Source organism: Propithecus coquereli, unplaced genomic scaffold, assembly GCF_000956105.1.
Source record: "Propithecus coquereli isolate 6110/MARCELLA unplaced genomic scaffold, Pcoq_1.0 Scaffold35, whole genome shotgun sequence".
In the NCBI taxonomy this organism is placed as follows: domain Eukaryota; kingdom Metazoa; phylum Chordata; class Mammalia; order Primates; family Indriidae; genus Propithecus; species Propithecus coquereli.
The window spans coordinates 378995-386616 of NW_012149174.1; the positions used below are offsets into that span (position 1 = coordinate 378995).

The 7622-nt window shown below is 35.1% G+C and overlaps 1 pseudogene; it reads left to right on the plus strand.

Annotated features, from left to right (window-relative positions):
• Positions 1–6426: 6426 nt before the first annotated feature.
• Positions 6427–7345, plus strand: LOC105815867 (annotated as a pseudogene).
• The last annotated feature ends 277 nt before the right edge of the window (positions 7346–7622 follow it).

Genomic DNA, 7622 nt, shown 5'->3' on the forward strand with positions numbered 1-7622 from the left:
TTAACACGGTTCCCAAGATTCTAGAGCAAGCATCAAAGAGAATATTTCTGATCATGTTGACTTCTTCGATAATTGACACCAAATCTTACTGGAACTGGATTCCCTAGCTTTTGTGCCTAAGGCTTTAAGCCTGATTCTTTTGCTTCACTTAAAAGGCCATCCAAGCACCAGCTGCAATATAGGAAACCTGCATCGTTTCCCTTAACAGCCTCAAAAACTTCTATTCAACATAGATCACTCAGTGCTCCCCACATAAATTTCACATTTTCCCTTTCATGCCATTCATTGGTCGTATTATTTCTTTGCATGGTGTGGTTTCTAACCAGCAGGGAATAGCTCCTTAACTAGCTCATCTAGCTCTTCCCAACTCCACCTGTCAAAAGTGAACGCCTGTTCAAGGCAGAGTTCAGATGCTACCCCCATCACAAAGCCTTTTTTGCTTCTACCAACAAAATGTGGCCTTTACCTCCCCTGCAGCCATACACAAGCGTTTATACCTGTCTTACACAACTACTTTTTCACCTTAATTATAATTATGTTTGTGTTTTTTGTATTTTCCTTTTCAGTCTCTTCAGAATAGAGAATATATTTGTTTTATGCACATTTGGAATTCCTATTTTAAGTGTTTGAATTGGATTCCATTTACATAAAAATCTAGAAAATTCAAACTGATCTACAGTGACAGAAAATAGGTCAGTAGTTGCCTGGGGATGGGAATGATGGGGAGACAGGAGGCATGGGCAGAGAAGGGTGGGATAGAGGGATTACTAACAATATTGTAGCAGTGATGGATATATTCATTATGTTAGCTTTAGTGATGGTTTCATGGATGTACATGTAGGTCAAAACCTATTTAAATATGTATTATTCATTGTTTGTCAATTGTACTTCAATAAAACTACTTACAAGCCAGTGTTGATACAATAAAGAAATAGAGTGCTTTGCAAAGGAATGTCAGGGCAGTCAATGAAGACGTTTTAGAGATAGCAATGAAATTTAATCCTAATGAATGAGAAAGAAAGAAACTTACAGAATGTCAGAAAAAGATTTATCAACACATAGAGAACAGTTGCAAAATTGTAAAGAACTTGAAGTATTCTTGAAACTAAAAGAAATAGAGAGAGTCAGAAGTGGGAGAGTAGCAAATGATGAGGTTAAAATAGTGGAAGGTGCTCTTCAAGATAAAAAGTTTGTATTTTATTTGAAATAAAAAAGGAAATTTTTAAAGACATTTAAGCAGGACCTTGTGTTTACCTAATCTGATTGATGTGTTAAAAAGATTACTCATTGTGAATTCATGTGTCTGTGTTTGGGTGGGGACAAGAGAATGAGAATGTGAGTGACAATTAAAGTAGAATCAGAAAGACCAGCAACCTGGCAACACGAGAGATTCTGTCACTTGTATTGGGGTGATAAAAGTGCAGATGGAAAAGTGTGAACAGATTCCACATGCATTTTAAAGTTGCAAATAGTGGCACTTGTAAATGGTTTTAATAAGTTCAAAATCAAACAGAGAAAAGAACAAGGCATTAGCATTTAGTTTCTGGCTCTAAGCGACTTTTAAAAGTAGGTTGCATTTACTAGATGGTAAAGGCTGCAGCAGGAACTTGTCTCAAGGGGGAAAATCAGAGTTCTGATTTGGATGTTATATTTCAAGTGGCTGTGAAATGTTCAGGTGGAGGTGTCAAAGAATCTGGGAATTTGAAAGAAGATAAAGCATAGTTAGATTGCAACACACACACACACACCAATTTAAATAGTTTGAACAATTTCTCCCCTTTATCTCACTGTGAATACTCCCTAGATGAGTGTGGGCATGTGTAGGTGGTTCCAGTGGTGGTTAAGCAATCTCCATCCCTATCTACCCTCGATAGTGTAGGCATCCTTATAATTATAGATTATAATGTGTAAAGAATTGAGTTGTATTTATGATAGCATAGATCCTAAATGCAAGCCAGATATTTTACTTGGTTATCAAAGAAACAGCAGTCTCTGTCAGTTCTGGAGAAATAAAAAGTGATTGCTTGTTCTCTAAGGAGGTTATTCCCCAAAGGATTCTCAAGGGCCATTTAGATCATCAATGATTTCAGTCTTATGCTCTAACTTTCGAAAAAACCTAAAACATGTATAAACGGATCATTCTATATTGATGGTATTTAAGGCCAAGGGAATGAATGGATCATTTGGCAGAGAGAGAAGAGAAGCCCTCAATTCAGGAATTTATAGGGAATTCTAGCATTCAGAAATCTGGTACAGGAAGAGAAACTAGCAACAATGACTGATTATGAGCATGTGAAGAGGTAGAAGACAAACTAAGATTGTATACTGTCAAAAAACACAAGAGGAGTTTTATGAGAAGTGGTCACCCACATCAAATGTTCCTGGAGGTTGAAGATGATGCAAAACAGACTGTTATGCTCTTTGTTACATCCTGACACTCAGGAGGCACTCAGTAAGTTTTTGTTGTTTGATGATTATAACACACCGTCATATATTCCACTAAAGAATATGATGAACCATGGTTTATTATTGTAGGAATGATATCTGCCCTACTAAAAAGAAACAAGATCATGTACATATCTACAAGACACTATATCTGAAAGTACTATGGAAAAGTACAGAGGTTTAGGGAATTTGATTGCAGCATGAATACCATTCCAAAATAATGCAATCACTATAATGAACTACTGAATTTTTATTAGGTTCTGACTAGTCTCCTTATTCTGAGATTTAGAAATCTCTTTAAGGATACACATTAAAAGAAAAAGCAGAGCTGAGATTGAGGCAAAAGATGGGAACTTTTCAGTTCTCCAATCAGTTGGATGAGTGGTGAGGGCTGACCTATTTGTTACCTAGTTTCAGAAGGGCTGCAAGGACAAGGAAGGTATTCCTACATGCCCTAAAAATGTTATTTCAAAAAGAATTGATATTCCTGTCACTAAAACCTATTTGTAGAAGTATTATTTCATTTTAAATAGTCTGGTAGGATTTTAATGTATTTTAGTTATATTGGAAAAGGAAAAACAGGACACATATAGCTTCAGTTATTTAACAACAACAACAAAAAAACCCCACAAACTAACAGAAAAACAAAGCTAAGACTCCCCTTTCTGGGCTAGGATAATTTATCTTTCTATAAGGTAATTCCTTAAGGGCATCTTCTTTGAGTTTTTCTCTTGATTTATGACTTCTTTTCTATTAAAGCTTTTTCAAGCAGGGCCAATCTGTTGAATGATTGACAGAGTTTAAACCTTTGCTAAGACATCAGGCTCAAAAGGTTCTAAAATTGTGATAGATCACAGAAAGAAGTTGTTACAAAGGAATTTAAAAATATAAGCCAATAAGCCATATCTAAGTAAAATGTAGGTTCTCTTCAGCTATAATTTTCTGGGTTCAAGGTAATGTTTCTTCATTCTAACTTCAGAAACATGTTTTAGTCTTCTGATACAAACTATTTTATTCCTAATTTGTATAAAAGTGGAACATACTGAGTATCTAATGTATTTCATTTACATTGAGAAGTATACATTTTAATTTTGAATATGCTTAATTATGTTTCAGCTTTATAAAGATATTTACTATTCTAATTAAGCATTTCTTACATTATATATAAAGAAGGTGGTTGGCATAGATGACAGCGTTAGTGAGGCAAATATTTAGTCATTAAAAGTACTACATTTCCAATGATTTTAATCTGATTATTAAAATGTTAAGTATAATAAAAGAAAATATAGTATAAACAAAGTTGGTATTGAAGAATATTTAGATATACATGTTTATTAAACAAAAATGCGGAAAATGTGGAATGTGGAAATGCGGAAAATGTGGAAATGTGCTTAATGTGGAAAATCTGTTGTTTTAAAAAATGACAGTTAATATATAGACAATGCAATTCTATGACATATGTTATTTTGTATCATTTTTATGAAATATATATTACAGATCACTCCAAAAAAAAGAATTCAACTTTCATCACCCTTTAGATATGTTAAATTTCCAAGAAAACTTGAAAACTCATAAAATAACTTTTATTGTATGATTCAATTTATATAAAATGCCCACAATAGAGAAATAAAGTAGTTTAATGGTTTCCAGGGCTGAGGAGAGTAGGGAGTGGGGAGCAACTGCTAATGAGCATGGATTTCTTCCTGGAGTGTCAAAAATGTTCTAAAATTCTGTCGTGTTGCTGGTTTCACAACTCTGAACATACTAAAAACCACTGGATTATACACTTTGAAAAATTAACTGTGTAGTATGTGAATTACACCTACATAGAGCTGTTAAATTTTTTTTAAAAAGTAGCATTTATAACTCTAAATATAAGTGTTCCTAACAAGTCACATAAGACCCATTATCTCTACCATATCAACAATAGTCGAGTCATTTAAATAAGTAGAAATTTAAGTAAGAAAAGACTGTCTAAATTTAAGTAGTTTATTTAGAACATTGAAAGACTTTGGAATAAAATAGTTTTTGTTTACTATTTGACCTAGCCACGTCATAAAGATATTCACAAATGTACATAGAGAAAGAAACCTTTCCAAGAAAAAGGTCAACGTCTAGATTTGGAAGAAGATGGCAAAAACCCAGTAAGTAGGAACGAGGTAAACAGTATCAATGTCAAATCTAAATGTCATAATTCAAGTGTATTTAGGTGTAAAACATCCTGGATCTTCATCCATGAGTTAGTAGGTACACTGGGAATGATTTGAGCTCAATTTAGATCACTAAGTTTAGTGGGTCCCCAAGGATGGTGATCAGGAAGCCAAATCACAGTGTTATGAGGAAGCTCAGTATACCTGGGACCATTTAGGCTGTTGGCATAACCAAGAGGGATTGTGTTCAGGCAGTAGAATGCCTGGGGGAATTGTTTTATTCTGAAAAAGAGTTTGGTTAATGCAGGAAAGTTGATATTTGGGTGAAAGTGAAATACCAGCCAGTGGTTGGAGATGCAACCATAAGGTTTACATCCTTAGAAGATGAGACTGAAAATGTTTAGGGTGATTTTCCTGATCCCAATCAAATTAGGTGGGGTCCAGGAAATGGGGCAAGAGTACAATGATACGAATTTAGTACAGGTAAAATGAGGCAAGTAGACACGAGGTACCACTCATTGCATAGGTGTGTTCAACTTTATTAGACCCTCTCAGGGCAGGAGGCAGCAAAGGAATTCCAGATTCTGGCTGCTGATGGTTTCTGGCCTCAAAATGTGCTAGACTAGGTTAGAGTAGCTCAAGGTTTGAACATCTCTTTAAGCAGCCAGCTAGGATGGGAGAATGCAAGGACCATTTCATTATTATAATATGTTTAAGTACATCATATATATGGATCTCAAAGGGATTTTATACACACAGGAAAAGATGAAATGGCTCTAGTTTCAAAGGATAGAGGAAATGTAGGGACAGGGATCCCTGCACACACTCTTAAACATGTGAGATTTTAGTGAACAGTGATTCACATTCTAATCAACAGATCAAAATCTTCGAGTTAGTATAGTGTTTTCCAGTTTAGAATAGGCAAGATTGAGGAAAGTTATTAGCTATCTTATTGCTCTGTGGATTTATAACTATACACTATGCAAAGTTGAGAAGCAGAAGCCCGGAGAGTTGGGCTGAGGTTCTCTGAACCAAAAGTCAGAAATGCTCTCCATTAGGTTTCCAATCAGGTCCTTCATTTTGAGAGGGAGGAAATTGAGGCTACTTCTAACTTATGTAATGAGTCAGAAACATCTTCAAGGTTCTACTCCTATTCAGTAGAATTTCTACTGCACAATATTTTGTTCTGGAACGAAATTAATTACTACATAAATGTCTCTTCTGCATCACATGCATCACGTAATCAAGCTTACTTATTCTATTTCAGGAATATTCAGATGATGGCTCATTCTTTATCTTTCAAAAGGTTCTCTACTTGAAGCTTTTACTGTGGGTTGGACAATGTATAATATTTGAGAAGTTATAATGGGAATTTAGAGAGTGAAATAAATTACAGGCATTGAAAATCCCTGTTAAAAGTTTTTCCTCACTGTACTTTGTGGTATCTAATAGCACATACAATCACACCTTACTGCCTACTTAACATATTTCACTAAAGACTACTTTGCAGTAAATTACACTAATGGCAAATCTTGTTGTTAAAACAAGTCATATTAAGGCATTGTAGGAGGTGATAATAATCTTTTTTATAGTTGATAAAGTACTTGAGCACACACCCTTGCTTTCATATTCTTAAACTTCCTAAGAAAATTGGTCTTTGAATGAATATATTTTGTTTTTCCTTAAACAGAGGATCATTTTTTTTTGAAAGTTAAAAGAAGCTATTTAAAATATTTGACTTTGTTGTGATGCTATCCTGTGTGACTATTCTGTGGAGCAGTAGTTGTTTGTCTCCATCTACCTCTCCCACCTAAGTGTATGCCATCACTCCATGGAAGGTTATGTGGACATGGACATGAGCCATCTCTTCGGCTGTGAACTGAAGACTGACAAAGATTATCCCTATAGGTGGATAATGATGAAAATGAGCACCACTTATCTTTAAGAACAGTCAGATTAGGGGCTGTTGCCAAGGATGGATTGCACATAGTTGAAGCAGAGGTAGTGAATTATAAAGGCAGTCTAATGAAAGTAATACTGGCAACTTCGAAAATGTCTGTACAGCCACTGTTTCCCTGGGGCATTGAAGTAACATCAACGTTGGTCTCATGGTTGAAGTGTGGGTCAGGGCCTGTGAATATTAATGGACAACATTTAGTGGCTGTGGAGGAAGATACAGAGTCAGATGAAGAGGAGGAGAATGTGAAATTCTTAAAAATATCTGTAAAGTCACCTGCCCCTAGAGGTGGTAGCAAGTTTCTGCAGAGAAAAGTAAAATTTGCTGCTGATGAAGATGACAATGATGACGAAAATGATAACAATGATTTTGAAGTCAAGAAAACTGAAGAAAAATGTCCAGTGAAGAAATATACATGAGATATTCCAGCCAAAATGCACAAAAATCAAACCAGAATGAAAAAGATTCAAAACCATTAATGCCAAGATCAAAAGGTCAAGAATCCTTCAAAAAAAAAACAGGAAAAAACTTAAACACAAAAGGACCTACTTCTGTAGAACACACTGAAGCAACACTGTAAGAAAGCATAGACAAAGCTCTCTTCCCAAATGGAAGCCAAGTTCATCAATTATGTGAAGAATTGCTTCTGGATGACTATCTGATCAGGAGACTATTCAAGATCTCTGAATAAGGAATTCTCTTTAAGAAAATAGTTTAAACAATTTGTTAAAAATTTTCCATCTTATTTCATTTCTGTAACAGTCAATATCTAGCTGTTCTTTTTATAATGTAGAGTGAGAACTTCCCATACCGTGTTTAATAAATGTAATCCAGCTCCATTGACAAGAATGTCTTGCCCAAACCAAGGAGGTAAAAGACCTCTACAGGGAGAACTATGAAACATTGAGGAAGGAAATTGCTGAGGACGTAAACAGGTGGAAAACCATACCATGCTCGTGGGTCGGCAGAATCAACATCGTTAAGGTGTCTATACTACCCAAAGTGATCTACAGATTCAATGCAATCCCTATTAAAATACCAACATCATTCTTCACAGATGTAGAAAAATT